The sequence below is a fragment of the Dendrobates tinctorius genome, unplaced genomic scaffold (assembly GCF_039654945.1).
Source record: "Dendrobates tinctorius isolate UK_male_01 unplaced genomic scaffold, ASM3965494v1 ptg000092l, whole genome shotgun sequence".
Taxonomy (NCBI): Eukaryota; Metazoa; Chordata; class Amphibia; order Anura; family Dendrobatidae; genus Dendrobates; species Dendrobates tinctorius.
The window spans coordinates 2,708,212-2,725,892 of record NW_027361760.1 but is presented as its reverse complement, the minus strand read 5'-3'; the positions used below and the strand labels follow the sequence as shown (position 1 = coordinate 2,725,892).

Genomic DNA, 17,681 nt, shown 5'->3' with positions numbered 1-17,681 from the left:
AGTTTAAAGTGCCGTGGAATCGTCTTTAACATGGATGCGTCCGTGTGGTCGGCTGCTGCCTCAATACCCAAGATGTGTTCTCGCACACGCACCTTGAGTTGACGCAATGTCAGTCCCACATAGATGAGCTTACATGGACAGGTGACATAGTATATATCAGAGGAGTCTCACACGTGATGGTCTTTTTGATTTGATATACCTTGCCACCTGAATCCACAAAAGTAGAAGCTCTATCAATATTTGGACAAGCAACACAACGACCACAGGGGCGACATCCATGTTGACGAAATCCAAAGTCCAAAAATGTAGTTTTTGGTTCACCTGCAAATAGACTGTGAGTTAAGTGGTCCCTTAGATTTTTTGCTCTCCTAAAGGACATAGCTGGCTTTGAAGGTATTAATTTAGAGATAATGGGATCTACTTGTAAGATGAGCCATGATTTTTCAAAACCTTATGTATACTGTCAGCTTTAGAATTGCAATTGGTCACAAATCTAATCTGCTGTGACTTCGCTGGCAGAATTCCCTGTCTATTCCCATATAGAAGGGAAGAACGAGAGCTAAATTTGGCCCTATTGTATACCCGCTTAAGAGAACGCCGACTATAACCTCGACTAAGAAACCTGTCAGTGAGTTCACTGGCACGTCTCTCAAAGTCGGAGTCGGACGAACAGATTCGCCGCAGGCGAACAAACTGGCCCACTTGAACTGCTTTGATGACATGTGGAGGGTGACACGACGTGGCATACAACAAAGAATTTGTAGCCGTATTCTTACGGAAAATATCCGTTTGCAATGCCCCAGTCACGTCCCTCTTCACAAGAACATCAAGAAACTCAATTTTATTAGCATCCCACACATAGGTTAACCGAATGTTAAGGTCATTCAAGTTAAGCTCACGTAACAAAGCAATTGAATCCAAATGTGAGCCCTGCCAGATCAACAATATGTCATCAATGAAGCGTGTCCACAACAGGACACGGTCCATTGATGGTTGATGATCTGACAGGAAGAGGTCCTTCTCCCATAACCCCAAGAACAGATTCGCATATGAAGGCGCAAAGGATGCCCCCATAGCCGTCCCTTGGAGCTTCAGGAAGAAGGACCCCTGAAAAACAAAAAAATTGTGTGTTAATGAAAATTCTAGAAGTTCCAGAATAAGTTCACCAAGATGCGGTGACAAACTGGATTGTTCCAAGAAAAAACATACAGCCCTCAACCCATCCTGGTGTCTGATGCTTGTGTAAAGTGACTCGACATCGGCAGTCACCAATATCGTGTCATCATCAAGACACAGAACATCAACCTTCTTAAGAAGCTCCCCAGTGTCCCTGAGGAAGGAAGGCAAGGTCTCAACAAGAGGTTGAAGGTGGAAGTCAATCCATCGATTGACATTTTCCAGGAAGTTACCCCTGTCAGAGATGATCGGTCTACCAGGTGGTACCACACGGACGCATCCATGTTAAAGACGATTCCACGGCACTTTAAAACGAATTAGTTTACTGTCGCAATTGTGAAACAGTTTAAAGGTATTGATATGATAGATGTGGGCATTAGGGGTGGAAAATTGTCTTCTAGACTAGCGCGCCTCGAATCCCGGTGGATCTGGACACTTAAAACTGTGCATCCTCATGGGCTAAACGAAAATCTGAGTTTTGCCCCATTTTTGGAGTAGGAATCCAGTTTGTGTTTTTTTCCATTTATAGCTGCTGCCTTGTCATATGTTTTTAATTTCTAAAAAAAATTTTTTTTATATTTTTTTTAGTGATGTCTATATGGGTACTTCTGGAGTCTAAGATGCTTGTTGGCCTACGGATGAAGTGAATCTGGATCGGCTTCTTCATCTGGACCTATCCAGTTTTTGAAGAGTGATGGTTCATCAATAATATGTCATCTGTGTGACTTAGACATTGTTAATGTGGTATTAGACATGGCTTATAATTACACATTGTGTGCATTGATATGATTTGACATGCATTTACCTGACATGATTTGTTGTATGGAGGACCTATATATGGCTACCATATTCTCTATATGAGGAGAGCTGCATGTTATTGAGTTTCAGTATTGCGTACTCTCTCCTGAATATGATAGTTCATATATATCTATATGCTTTCTGGTGATTTTTGATGGTTCTTCGCCATGTTTCACTTTATGTAATATGTCTTATCACTAACTTGATCTGGTAACATGCATCTATGATTATGTAATCTTGTCATATATACTTCTTTGGCTCCGTATGTGGGCCTTGGTCAGCAGTATTCATTATTCGTGTGTCATGCGTCTATATACATATTTATATTATATAGCGCCATCTGGAATATTAATTATAATGTTTATTTGTCTCTTTTTTATTGTCTCTATGTACTAGCCTGTCCCTTTTGGGCACTAGTTATTTTATATGCCTCTTTGTGGGTGGTATAACTGCTCTGCTATGTTCCACGCACAGAGGGCATTAGTGCCCATAGTGAATATGGCGCCCATGTTTGTTTTAATCTTTTTGCGCATGCGCGGCTTTCCCTGCTCAGTGCGGCCAGATGATCCGGCCCCCTGGCCGGCGCATGGTGGCTTTGGGCGTCCGGTCACGTGGGGCCCTGCGTCTTCCGGACGTCACGGCCATCCATGTGCTGTGCGGGGGGGGTGGATCTATGGTTGCCGGGGCAGCGATGACGCACATCTGGCCACTATGATCGGAGCTATTTCCGGCCCCTGTACTATTTATAGCACGCCCTAATATTGTATCACAGCGCCCCCTGACGAAGGTTCCCGAAATGCGCGTCGGGGCGGGCACCGGACCTTTCATTTTGCCTGCGTGCACTTGAACATATTTGGTATGTAGGACGTTTATTATCTAGTATATGGTATCCTCAGTGCACTTTTTGTGCTACTATTGTTCAATTGAATGTGCTATGCCTTGTCATTGTATGGGTAATGAGGGATATATGTTTCTACCCCCCTTATATGGGTTACATTGAAGCAGTATACAGGGGCGGGCATTGGACCTCTCACTTCACCTGTGTGCAATTGCACATTTGTTGATATGTGGGACGTACTCATTGCCCTTAGTGCTTCTTTGTGCTATCACTGCTCAATTGAATATGTTATGTTTTGTCATATGAAATGAGGGTTATATCTTTCTGTCCCCCTTATATATTGGTTATATTGAAGCAGCATATGTAGATCACGGTGCCTTTCTGTGACAAGCTATCAGCTATAACTTCTAATCTGTATTGTTCCTTGCCCTGTGTCCAATAAAGCAATTTTATATATTTTGACCTTTATTGTCGTTTTGGAAGGTTTTTATCTTCCCTCTCCTCTCATGTCAGTTTGACAACTGGTCTGTGTACAGTCCACAGCACTGTGAGTATTATGGGGTATCTTATTGGTACACTGTCTTTACTATGATATATTCCCCATATAGCAGGTTTGCTGGAGTATGCCACTTTATTTTTACTGTTCCACTGAGCAGAAGGTACAGCTCCCATCCCACCTTAAAGAGCCACCTTCTTCACCAAAGAGGTACTGCACAGACTATCCGGACTCAGAAGTGTCTTACAGGTATGGTGATACACCACACACTAGACATGACTATAACACATCGGCTCGTGCCAGCACTGACGGAGTCACCATGGACTTTACAAGTCCATTTGTAACCAGTTCTTGGCAGGCAAAGAACTTTGCAAAGTTCACTGACAAACCCGAGAACTATCGGTCATGGCGAGCCTCGTTCTGGAGCGCCATTCATGGTCTGGACCTTTATTGTAGTGAGGAGTCTTTTGGCATGCTTGACCGACTCACTTCCGAGCCACTTTACCAGAAGATCTGAGAGACATTAATGTAAAGCATCCTCGCACAGGTGTACGTAAAGTGTGGGAAAGACATGATGAATGCTATGGGACAGTAGAAGTCATAGAAAATGCTTTATATAAAAGAATTGATGATTTTCCTAAGATATGGTCTAAAGGTTATCTAAAGCTTAGGGATTTGAGTGATTTATTGATAGAGTTACAGGTTGCCCAGGAGGAAGGAGACTTGCTCGGATTGGCATACTTAGACACCGCTAAGGGTGTCAATCCGATAGGAAGTTTTTGTACTTACAACCTACAAGAAAAGTGGATTACATGTGGTTCACGGTATAAACAAAATCATAGTGTACCATTCCCTCCTTTGTATTTGTTGATTTTGTCAAAAAACAGTGAATCTAGGAATAGAAATGACCCTAGTTTTGACTTTACTCTGTCATGTTCCACTGCCCCTGGTGCCAAACCCAGTAGGACACACATTGCAGTTCACAAAACTAACATTGTTTCCACAGACCCTACTCACAGGTTAATAAACCCCTCCAGACAAGAACAAGCCTCAGGATGTCAGTAAACAGTGTCCCCTACACAAGAAACCACATCCTCTATTAAAATGCAGAGCCTTCAGAGAGAAGTCTTTGGAGGATCGCAAAGGTTTCCTCAAGGAGAACAACATCTGTTTCAAATGTTGTGCCACAATCTCTCACTTCGCCAGGAACTGTGAAGCTAGCATGAAATGTGTAGAATGCAGCAGCACAGATCACAATACAGCCTTGCACCCTGGATCACCTCCATGAGTGTTGTCGCAAGCAAAGGAGCATGATGGGAAGCAGGAGGACACTGACGAAGACACCATTGTGGTAAGCTCTAAATGTACGGACATCTGTATTAGTAACAGAATAGACACAGCGGAGAGGAAATAAGGTTAATAATGAATAAAAAATAAAAACCATGCACCAATGTTCATATAATCAAATAATTATATTCAACTCAAATAGTGCATACATTCAATTTTTAAAAAGGACCAATCCTCCTGATGTGTCATAAAGATTGAATGGAACCCATTTGATTCTTTAGTGTAAACAAACCACTATGTATGGACAATTAAATTATAAAGACAGGAAGACAAAATATATATAAAAACAGCCTTTAATAAATTGGATTTGGCAATCGTAAACAAATGCTGTTTTTATATATATTTTGTCTTCCCGTCTTTATAATTTAATTGTCCATACATAGTGGTTTGTTTACACATGTACAGACATCTGTAGAGGACTCACAGGAGGAAGGTCCCGTTCAAAAATCTGCCTTGTCCGAGTTTATCCTGCAGGCTGCAAGGACAAAGCCCTCAAGATATATGCATTCCTGGATGACCAAAGTAACAGGTCTCTAGCCAGGTCCATCTTCTTTGACAACTTCAGCATTGTAGGCCCTGGTTCTCTCTACACCCTGAGGATGTGTTCAGGTACCATTGAGATGGTGGGGAGAAAAGCTACTGGATACAAAGTGGAATCCATAGATGGCCAAACCTGCCTATCATTACCGACCATCCTGGAGTGCAACCAGATTCCTGACAACAGGTCAGAGATACCTTCACGGGAGGTGGCGACACATCACACTCATCTAAAGCGTATAGCCCACCTGATACCTGAGATGGATCCAGGAACCCCAATAGCTCTACTCCAGGGAAGAGATATACTATGAGTCCACAAGACTAGAGAAAGTATAAACGGCTCCAGGAATGCTCCGTATGCACAGAGGCTCGACTTTGAATGGGTCATCATAGGAGACATCTGTCTAGGAGGAGCACACAAGCTGGCCTCAGTCAACAGTATGCTTACCAGCACACTAGAAAATGGACATCCATCTCTCTTCCGGCCATGTCACAATAGTCTACTGGTAAAGGAATTGCCAAACAGCACTCCCCTACCTTACCCTTTCTCAGTACCTACCAACAAAGACCACGCCTGTGAAGGTGAGCAAGACCACGTGGGATGTACAGTCTTCCACAGGACTAAGGAAGACGACAAGGTAGCGATGTCCATAGAAGAAAGGATGTTCCTGGACATCATGGATAGTCAAATAGTCAAAGACGAATCGAACAGTTGGGTCACATCTTTACCATTTTGGCCTCAAAGAAGGCGCCTACCCAACAACAGGGAACTGGTCTACAGCTGATTCATCTCCCTCAGGCACAAGCTTCAGAAGTCACCTGAGAAGGCAGAACACTTCTTTACCTTCATGGGCAAAATATTCCAGAACAACCACGCAGAGATTGCACCAGCACTTCGGCCCTCAGAGGAGTGTTGGTACCTGCCCATCTTCGAGGTATACCATCCTAAGAAGCCAGGTCAAATATGAGTGGTATTCGACTCAAGCGCCAAATGTGAAGATGATTTATTAAATGATGTCCTACTGTAGGGTCCAGATCTCAACAACAGACTTTTGGAAGTACTACTCTCTTTCCGCAGAGATACGGTGGCATTTATGGCTGACATACAACAGATGTTCCACTGTTTTCTCGTTAAAGAGGAACACAAACTACTTGAGGTTCTTCTGGTACCATGACAACAATCCGGACAGACATCACAGAATACCGGATGAGGGTGCACATCTTCGGGAACAGCCCTTCCCCAGCAGTTGCTATCTGCGGCCTCCGAAATTCCACCAAAGAGGGAGAAGAAAAGTATTGGTTTTCTACATAGACGACTGTTTGATTGCAACCTCATTTGTTGGTGTGGACTTCAGTCTACTAAAAAGAGCTCAAGAAATGCTCGCTCAGTCTAACCTAAGGTTACACAAGATTTCCTCCAATAGCCGAGAGTTGATGAAAGCCTTTCCCTCTCAAGACTATTCCAGTGATCTAAAGGACCTAGACCTAAGCATAGACTACCTTCCCATGCAGCGGAGCCTTGGATTGCTTTGGGATCTGAAGACAGATGCCTTCACCTTCCAGATCAGCAAAGAGGAGAAACCCTTCACGTGCAGAGGAGTTCTCTCTTTCGTGAATAGTTTATACGACCCCCTGGGATTCGTAGCTCCAGTAACTATCCAAGGAAAAATGATGCTAAGAGACTTCCCAATCAGATGTGTCTTGGGTGATGATCCACTTCCAGTGAAAAAAGCAGACCTGCGGGAAGAGTGGAGTAGTTCTTTCGAGGCCTTGACTGGACTTCGTGTGAAACGACCCTATGCTCCTGTGCCATCCACAGAAGTGAAGACACAAAGACTTTGTATTTTCTGTGACACATCAGTCAAAGCGATCGCAGCAGGAGCATACCTCAAAACCATAGACATGGACGAACAGACCCACATCAGGTTTGTGATGAGCCGGACTAAACTGGCACCACTCCGTGAACACACGATACCCAGACTGGAACTCTGTCCTGCTGTCCTCGCAGTCGAGTTGGCCGAGCTTATCTCAGATGCGATGAATCTGGAGACCAAAGATGCAGAGTTCTACACTGATAGCAAGGTGGTACTAGGATACATCTACAACGAAATGCGACGCTTTTATGTCTACATCAGCAACCGGGTACTGAGGATAAGAAGATCCACCTGCCCTAATCAGTGGCACTATGTGCCTACTCATCTCAATCCTGTGGACCATGCGACTAGATCCATTGCTCCAAGTCATCTTAAGGACACTACATGGTTCACAGGCCCTGCTTCCTTGTATCGTCCGATGCCCCACATCGACAGGCCCAATACATTCAAACTAGTGGATCCAGATGCCAACGAAGAGCTCCGCCCTCAAGTGTCTGCTCTGCATACAGGGATTTCAAGTCATCACCTGGAATCTCATCAGTTCAGCAGGTTCTCAACCTGGAAGTCACTTGTTCGAGCCATCACCTGTCTACTTCATGTGGCCCAGTCCTATAAGTCATGTGACCCAGTCCTATAAGTTGGCACCACTACAAGCATGTGTATACCGCTCTCAACCAATAAAGCCAAATAATGACATCCGTTGATGCCAAGTGGGGAGTGTTCTGCCCATTCTGTGCAGCAAGACATTTCTTAAGTGCTGTTCCAGCTATGGCCATTAGATGTCATAGTTGCCCTTCTCTTTCCTATTCATGTGTTTAACCATTTAGGGGAAAAATTCCAATCTGTTTAGAACCGCCCCTTCTTCCTTCCCTGGTCAACAACATGTATCCATTTCTGCTGGATCTCTAAGGATTTCACATGTGCTCAGCTCCCTGCAAAACCACTGCTTATATCAAGCGGATTCCTGTAAGGGTTTAATGCATTTATGTAAAATATGCTATGCATCTGTGTTAGCTGGCCATAGTGCATGCCTTATGATTTTTACAATGCATGTTAGTTATATGCATCTTCTGTTCAGTGAATGCAAGGCTGGCAGCCATAAGTTGTTCAGATACTTCTTTCTCTTTTACTGCTGTGCTGATATCATCCACAACTTTGTGCAACCTCTGGTCTCATCTAGTATTGTGTTCACCAATTTCATCTACTATGCCATCTGTTATCTCCCATTGTTGTCTATATCATCCCAATAAATATAGACTTAAGCACCCATACAATCTTGTTACTGGGAGTGGATGAAGGGTTTAGCCGTATGCTGGAATCCACACAGCGTCATACATGGAAGAAGGCAGAACACCACCCACAGGCAGAGTTGCAGAGTACACACGTGTAACAGAGAATCAGGTTTCTTTTCCGAGGATGCAACCTGATAAACGTGTACCACATCCAAGAAAGGCAGCAGTCAATCAAGTTAACCACTTCTCAATTGAGTCATCAGCTGATATTGCAAGACAGAATAGCCATCCATGACAATGTAGAGGCTCTGTAAATGGAATGAGTAGTAAAATCCTTTCACCCATTTACCCCCAATTGTGGTTTGCACGTTAATGACCAGGCCAATTTTTACAATTCTGACCACTGTCCCTTTATGAGGTAATGACTCTGGAATGTTTCCATGGATCCCCATGATTCTGACATTGTTTTCTTGTGACATATTGTACTTCATGATAGTGGAAAAATTTCTTTGATATGACTTGCGTTTATTTATGAAAAAATGGAAATTTGACAAAAATGTTGAAAATTTCGCAATTTTCCAACTTTGAGTTCTCATGCCCTTAAAACAGAGAAATATGTCACACAAAATAAATAAATAACATTTCCCACATGTCTACTTTACATCAGCTTAATTTTGGAACCCCTATTTTTTTTTGTTAGGAAGTTATAAGGGTTAAAAGTTGACCAGCGATTTCTCATTTTTACAACACCATTTAATTTTTTAGGTATCAAATCACATTTGAAATCACTTTGAGGGATCTATATGACAGAATTGTGTCACTTTTGGGTATTTTCTATAAACTGCACCCCTGAAGGTACTCAAAACCACATTCAAGAAGTTTAGTAACCCTTCAGGTGCTTCACAGGAATTTTTGGAATGTTTAAATAAAATGAACAAAAAATTTACTTCAGATCCAATTTGTTTTATTTTACCAAAGGTAACAGGAGAAATTAGACCCAAAAAGTTGTTGTACACTGTTTGGGTGCAAGGCAGAGCTTGGAAGGGATACTTTTCAATGCAAAATTGGCTGGAATTGATATCGGACGCCATGTCACGTTTGGAGATCCCCTGATGTGCCTAAACAGTGGAAACCCCCAGTGGAAACCCCCAACAAGTGACACCATTTTGGAAAGTAGACCCCCTAAGGAAATTATCTAAATGTGTGGTGAGCACTTTGAACCAGCGCGTGCTTCACAGAAGTTTATAATGTAGAGCCGTAAAAATAAAAAAAAATCGTATTTTTTCGCCCCCAATATTTTATTTTCTCAAGGGTAACAGGACAGATTGCAAAACAACTTTTGGGGTCCAATTTCTCCTGAGTATGCTGATTCCCCATATGTTGGGGTAAACCACTGTTTGGGCACATGGCAGGGCTCAGAAGGGAAGGAACACCATTTGACTTTTTCAATGCAGAATTGGCTGGAATTGAGATCAGATGCATGTCGCGTTTGAAGAGCCCCTGATGTGCCTAAACAGTGGAAACCCCCCAATTCTAACTCCAACCCTGATCCCAACACACCCCTAACCCTAATACCAAACGTAACCATAACCCTAACCACAAACCTAACCCTAACACACTGCTAATCCTGATCCCAACACTAAACCTAACTCTAACTTTAGCCCCAACCCTAACCCTAATGGGAAAATGGAAATAAATACATTTTTTTATTTTATTATTTTTACCTAACTAAGGGGGTGATAAAGGGGGTTTTAGTTACTATTTATTGCAGGTTTTTATGTTTGCATCACCACATATTGAGAGCTATAATTTTTCCATATTTTGGCCCACAGAGTCATGTGAGGTCTTGTTTTTTGCGGGACGAGTTGACGTCTTTATTGGTACTATTTTCAGGAACATGACATTTTTTGATCGCTTTTTATTCCGATTTTTGGGAGGCAGAATGAACAAAAACTAGCAATTCATGAATTTCCACGTGTGGTAAGATTGATAAAGCAGTTTTATTATTCGGGTCAGTATGATTACAGTGATACCTCATTAATGTTTGTTTATGCTATTGCACTTTTATACAATATAAACTATTTTAGATAAAAAAATAATTATTTTTGCATCGCTTTATTCTGAGAGCAATATCTTTTTTATTTTATTGCTCATAACCCTGTAGAGCAGCTTGTTTTTTGTGTGGCAAGATGACATTTTCAGCCATACTAAGATTATTTATATCCGTCATTTTGATCGCGTGTTATTGCATTTTTTGTTCAATGATATGATGATAAAGCATTGTTTTTTTGGCTTGGTTTTTTTAATGGTTTTCACTAAAGGGGTTAACTAGTGGGATAGTTTTATAGGTCGGGTTGTTACGGGCGTGGGGATACCAAATATGTGTGCTTTTATTGTTTAAATTTATTGCTGGAATAAATATCGATTTTTTTTATTATTTTGTTAAAAATTTTTACAATTGTTAAAAAAAAAAATTATTTCATTCTTACTTTTACACCTTGTCCCACTATGGGACACTCATTTTGCACAGGCTAATCGCTTCTATAGCATGCAGATCTGCATGCTATAGAAGTTGTCAGCGCTGCATGCATTTTACACTGGCCTGTGAGACTTCCTGACTTGCACTACGCATGACAGGAAGTCTCTCAGGCCTGGAGACCTGGATGACATCATGACGACATCGAGTCTCCATGGCAGTGATCGGGACCCTTGTCACGCCGCAGGGTCTCCGATCCAAAGGCAGAGGGGCTGTCAGAGCTAACAGCCCCTCTGCCTGCTCCGGAACGCTGCAATGGTCTAGTATTTGCGGAGCCATGGTACAAGATAACAGATTACAGGTTGCTGCAGAACATCTTTGCTTTAGATCAGATTTACTTCTCTGCTAAAGTGAGCACTTTTATTGTATAGATATGCAAGATACCACTTTCCCTTTAAAAAGGGCACCTATAAGTCTAAAAATTGTGCAATATGAACTGTATCACTACCACACCGATCAGATAGATTCCCTTTAAATTATTTTTTAACACACTGCACTTGATAAATTAACGGTTTGCTGTAAATCACCATAAAGTACAGGTCATTTGATGCGATGGTGAATTCTCTGTGCTCACAAATACTAAAGAAGAATGAAAACACCACAAGTTTAATGAAGTGACAAATGCACTTTTCTTTTTACACGGCAATCACAGACTGCAAATATTAATAAGGCTGTGATTCAGAAAAAAAAGTAGCAGGTTCCTCTTCCAGGATGATAAATTACACATTTAAAAGAGGAAGTCAGATCAGCTGCAATCTGGACTTTCTCTCCATGTTCAGTTTGGCAGAGGGCTGGGACAGTGACGCTGGCGCTGATTGGACACCGGGCTCAAGTGTCACAACTGCATGGGAGCCACAGGACCCTGAGTATTGACACCGCAGGAAAAGCGCCAGCACTGGAGGCGAGTATAAGCTTTTTTATTTTATCTTGGACAAACATGTAGAACAAGAAAGTCATAGGTCATGTCCCTGTACTTCATGTGGGCTCCAAAGCTGCATGTTTTCAGACACATGACAGCTGATCTGATTAGATGTCATTTGCCTTTAACTGTGGGTGGATTGTAATTCCACAGTCATCTGTAAATCTGTTAAATGCCGCTGTCAATCTCCAACAACGGCATATACAGTAGCATGGCCGTGCCGGAAGCGCATGACTAATCTCACCCATCGGTGCCCATGTCACATGACCACAGGGCGCCGATGGGTTGGCTGAAGCCTTGCTGTGTGTAACAAAGACGATTAGATGATCGCAGCTTCTAGTCTCCTATGGAGACTATTGACGCAAGTAAAATGTAAAAAAAACTGTTTTTCAAATTATTAAAAAATATAAAAGTTCAAATCACCCCATTTCGCTCCATTCAAAATAAAACAATACAAAAAAAATCAAAACTACACACATTTGGAATCCCTGAGTTCAGAAATCAGTGAGTTCAGAAATGCCTGATCTATCAAAATATAAATAGAATTAATCCGATTGATTTTTTTCTCTTTACGCCATTTACCAAAGCCGCAGAGTTATGTTTTTCTGGTCGCCGCAACACTGCAATAATATGCAATAACAGGCAATCAAAATATCTTATCTACCCCAAAATTGTATCAATAAAAAACATCAGTTTGGTGCTTAAAAAATAACCCCTAACTCAGCCCCAGATCACGAAAAAATGGAGACACTACAGGTCACCATTTTCTATATACTGGCTAACACGATACAAATATATATATATATATATATATATATATATATATTTTTGCTAACTTTGAATTTTTTTTTTCACCACTTAAGTAAAAAAGAACCTATTACATGTTTGGTGTCTGGGAACTCGCAATGACCTGGAGAATTATAATGGCAGGTCAGATTTAGCATTTAAAAACAAAAAAAATGTCCTACAAAAAAAAACATGGAGGACCGTGATGCAAAAGAAAACCTATGTAAAAAAGTCCTCCAAACAAAAATTATATGAAAAGTAAATAATTTTATTGAAACACACAATTAAAAGATTAAAAATGGACATGTAAACAAACAAAACAGAAACTGAAAAAGAAGCAAACACTGAGCAGGTAAGTAGGTTATGTCCAAAGCTATGCATGGAATACAACACCTTGCAGAATAGACTTTACTTAAATACATTTGCTCGTATACTAAGCAAGTAGTAAGTGCAAGGTGCAGATGACTAAGATGTAATAAAGGACATAAATAAATAAACCCAAGCAATGTCCAGCTTGTCTCAGGTGACTTCTAGAGGAAATGATACCAAAAGTATATCAAACTGAGTAGCAGAATTTTTTGCACACCATAGCTCTGAGTAAAAGTAAGTACATAGTATCACATAAAGACATATACGGTATATAAATCCAAGCCAGAAAGTGTGTAAATAAATACCCAGGATGCAGACAGCTCCGAGTGTACCCCTTGATGCGCGTTTCGATGAACTCTTCCTCAGAAGGGGTACACTGGAGCTCACTGGATCCTGGGTATTTGTTTACACACTTTCTGACTTGGATTTAAGCCGGGATCACACATGCGAGAAACTCGGACGAGTTTCACATGTTAATACCCGGCAGTGCCGCCGACACTCAGGAGCGGAGCGTGCATCTGCCTAAAAATACATGGAGCCGCATGCTCTGCTCCTGAGTGCCGGCGGCACTGCCGGGTATTAACATGTGAGACTCGTCCGAGTTTCTCGCATGTGTGATCCCAGCCTTAAATGTGTAGCGTATTGATGGCTTTCTCCTTATCCAGAGTGTAGACAGAAAGCTGCTCATCAATGGTGTGGGCGGCTTTGAAAGCTGAGATCTGTGTAGAGAACTGGTAGATCTGCAGCAGAGAAAACAGTGGTCATATAAAAGCTGCAGCAAGCAGCCCAGTAGGTGATACATTTTTGGAATCAGGGTCTCTGTCTCTACATTATGTCGCTCTCAGAAGGGGTAGCAAAAACCTGGTGACAGATTACATTTTGTAAAGTAATGGAAATTAAAGGTAGAGTGATTCAGCTTGCAATCTAGTTTGCAGGTCAGCATCCCATTATAAACCCAATTCTGACTGCTGCATAGCCTATAGATTATATATCATCCAGATTGGCTGATTATGGTAATAACTGTATGTTAACCACCAATGGGCCAGTGGTCTGTAAGTTTACAATCTACACAGATTACGGTGAAACTGGGACCACTTAGCAGTGACATTCTGGTATCTGCACAATACACCAATCTGTATGACATGTGAAGCAAAATGATGGCATGCTCCATTGAATTGATGGAAGTGAATGAAGACATGCGAAACCTCCAGATCAGTGCTGGTTGCATCCATTAAATAAAGGTACATACATTGGAAAAACAACCTGAAGTGTTTTCACTGTTTTCATACCTTCATTCTGCAGAATTCATACTGTACCATATAAAACACGCCGTGGCATAGAGCCACAATTTTTCTACAGCAGCAGAGAAAATATTGAACAAAAAATAAAAATTGTTATCATATGCATTTTCTCTCACCTGGCTAAACAGTTTTCTTCTGCTGCACATTGAAGACTGTACAAAGGAACCCTCTGGATATATGTGGCAGTTTGGATGAAAAGAACATCAGGAATCAGATCAGGAAGTCCTATGAATACACAGGCAATAGAGGAGCAAATTATACCCGAATTAGAACAATTAGGGACCAGTACTGTATGTACACATTATCACATATCATTGTTCTGGGATAAGGATTTATTCATTTTTATGTAAATTGTTATCAGCCAAACCAGATCTCACACCCTGCACTGATGAGGGGCAGTACCCCAAAACAGTGTCTGCAAATTGAGCTTCTGGTTTCGGCTTTTATTCTAAGTCATGTGACAAGACTTGTTAAAGGGTCGACATGGACTTCTAGGATTGCTACTTTCTATAGTTGACACTATAGTTCTAGTCCTCTTCCTCTCTGAATAGACAATTTGCATATGTAAATCGTAATTTTAATGAATGTATTCAGAAGATATTTCTTGCTCATAAATTGTAGGCATTCAATGAAAGCATAGCAGATATATTTTTACAAAATGTGCAGTGGGTAAAACAAATCAAGGAAATACTGCATATAGTATCATAGCATACTTTAGGAGGCCTCAGTATAGGCTCCTGTTTGGCCAGGAGAGGATTGAGACAGCACTACATTCAGATGAGCAAAGGAGGCTTTGTGGGAAAGAGGTTCTGCTAATATTAAGATCCAGCCACAACAGGGCCCGTACTGTAACATCCAGATTCCAGCTTTAAAGATCAAATTTAGTGTGAAATAGCTCTGTGTGGCATAGGGATACTAATGTTCAGTTAGCATAATGTAAGGTTGTGTCTCCACATCACCCAAACAGAATTTGGGTGTTCAATACACACAGCACCCTATATAGCAACTGTTTGACAAACTAATATTTATTACTCATTCTATGTATCAGTAAACATTTTAACTACTCATCTTACCATACTGATAGTGTCTTGTTCCAGGTCTCCTGCCTGTTGGGACCATATTGGATTGTACTGAATTCCTGTTTCTGTAAGGGCTCCTGGGGTCATCTCCAGCCATTCTCTGTATGGCTGGTGGAGACCCGAGTGGTGGACTTATAGGTACCACTGCTTCACGTGAATTGTCATTTGTATTTGCAGGTGTTACACCTCTCTGAATGGAAGTTGTTCCTTGATTAAGCTCACTATTTGTGACGCCGTCATTCCTGTGAGTAACAGATCTCTGAGCCAGAGAACTCCTCTGCAGAGCTTCATTCACCTGAAGAGTTAGCCTGTGACTAATTGTATTAGATTGCGTTGGAGTAATGTTATTTCTCAGTGAATAAGTCCTTGAAGTGTCCTTGCTTGTTTGTGCTAGACTTCCCTTTGTTACAGTGTTACTAGGTCTAACAATGTTCTCCCTAGCATCACTCCTTTGTGTAGGGAATCTTAGTGTGGCTTCATTTCTCTGCATACTAGTCACCTCTGTGACTCCAACCTGGTAAGAAGAGGGTTGTAGTTCCCCTTTGAATAGTGTCGGATGTACTTGTGTCACATCATTCTTCTGGAGTGTCTCCCTCTGATTGATCTCACTTCTTTGTGTAGTGGAAACTCTATGTACTTCCTCACTTGTTGACAATCGTATGGTAGCTTCATTCCTTTGAATAGGAACCTGAGCTATGCCTCGACGTTGGTCAATGACTCCTTGTCTATTACTACTTGGCTCTCCTTTCTGTGGCCCTGAGTACCTTCTTGGATTAGCATGATTTTGAATTTCAGAGATGTAGAAAGTACCAACTCTATGATCAGAGCCAGAACTCTGAAGACTAAAAACTCTCCCATTAGTCTCCCATCGAAATCTGCGTCTCCAGGATCCTTTTGGTCCATCCTGATGTGCTCCACGAGAAAAGAGCAGTAGAAGCAATGGAATAAATAGGATAGGAGGCATAACTTGGAGAAGTAGAGGCAGCAGATTCACTTCCTTGATAAAAAATAAAGCTTCCTTGAGGCTATGCTGGTCATCTATTGATTTTTTTGGATACTCTACTTGAGGTTCCTCTTAGATTTCTTTGAAGGGGATAATTTCTTGCCACCGTAGTTGTGAGGTGTATTGTGATTCATAGGATTGCCATTTCTCAGATATGTCCAGCTGTGAGGTGTAGTGATTCTATCTTCCTGCACATCATACTGTCTTTTCATTTGTGAATGTAAAACCTTCTTACTTCCACCACCTCCTCCTTCTACAGAAAACACCTCCTTTCTCTGAGGTGCCTATGTGGCTTTCTCTCCTGCTTTCTCTGTACACACAACACCTCTACAATAAAATTTTGCACTTCAGTTTAGAGTGCTTACAAACTTAAAACACATGGCAATCAAATTTGGTGTCACTCAAATGGTATGGCTCAATATAGAATGTGCCGATGTGACAAAAACTTTTTATCACAGTTCAAGTTCTATCTACTTACATGCAAAGATCTGTGCTGTCCTCAAACCCTTCAAAATGACAGATAGCTTTCAGACATGAGAATTTCTTTTTGCAGTTGCCCCATGATTGAAATATAATAGCTTATTGAAATGATACATTCAATGTGCAGTTTGACAAAAGAACATTTGTACAATGGCTGATGGAGATATTGACATGTTCGTTTAGTTTGGTATAAAATCTGCGTACGATTGAAGTCATGCACCCTGATATCACAAATCAGAGATTATGCTATTAGGCAGTACATAAAAATATGATCTATCAAATCTATTACTGTAGGATTCAAACGAAAAGACTATCCACTAAAAATCTGGAGTTAAACCATTATAGCATAAATTGAAAAGTTAATCACATTGAAAAGTCCTCATAAGGCTAAGTGCACACGTACTTCTTTGCCCTGTGGATTTTTCCGCGCAGAATTGACGAAATCCACAGGTCAAATGACCTGCATTTTTCCTGCGGATTTCTTCCTGTTGTTTTGCGGTTTTCTTGCAGTTTTTGTGCGGTTTTCCCCTGCGGATTTCCCCCTGCGGATTTGGAGAATGGAGCAGGTGGAAAACCGCACAAAAGAAGTGACATGCTGCATATTTTGAACCACAAGAAAACCGCGCAGAAAAATCCGCAGCGTCTGCACAGCGTTTTTTTTTTCTATTGACTTACATGCTACTGTACATCACAATGCGGATATGCAGCGTTTCTGCGCGGTAAAATCTGCTGCGGATCTGCTGGAAATCTGCATCGTGTGCACATGGCCTATATGTGTTTGATTTTTCAAAAGAAAAAAAGGCTTGGCTACTAGATATTTGGACATCTATAGTAGATATATTGGCCTCTGTGTTTTAGGGATTAAAGTTACTTCACTCAGATGTCAATGGTTTTCATATATACAAAAATA

General features: G+C 41.3%; 1 long non-coding RNA gene across 1 annotated transcript in view; it reads right to left on the bottom strand.

Annotated features, from left to right (window-relative positions):
* The window catches only part of LOC141098460 (uncharacterized), a 58,338-nt gene extending 43,574 nt beyond the window's left edge, over positions 1-14,764 (bottom strand). Inside the window, exon 1 of the long non-coding RNA XR_012234244.1 lies at positions 14,326-14,764. This is a non-coding gene — a long non-coding RNA (uncharacterized lncRNA). The remainder of the gene's footprint in view (positions 1-14,325) is intronic.
* Positions 14,765-17,681: the final 2,917 nt, after the last annotated feature.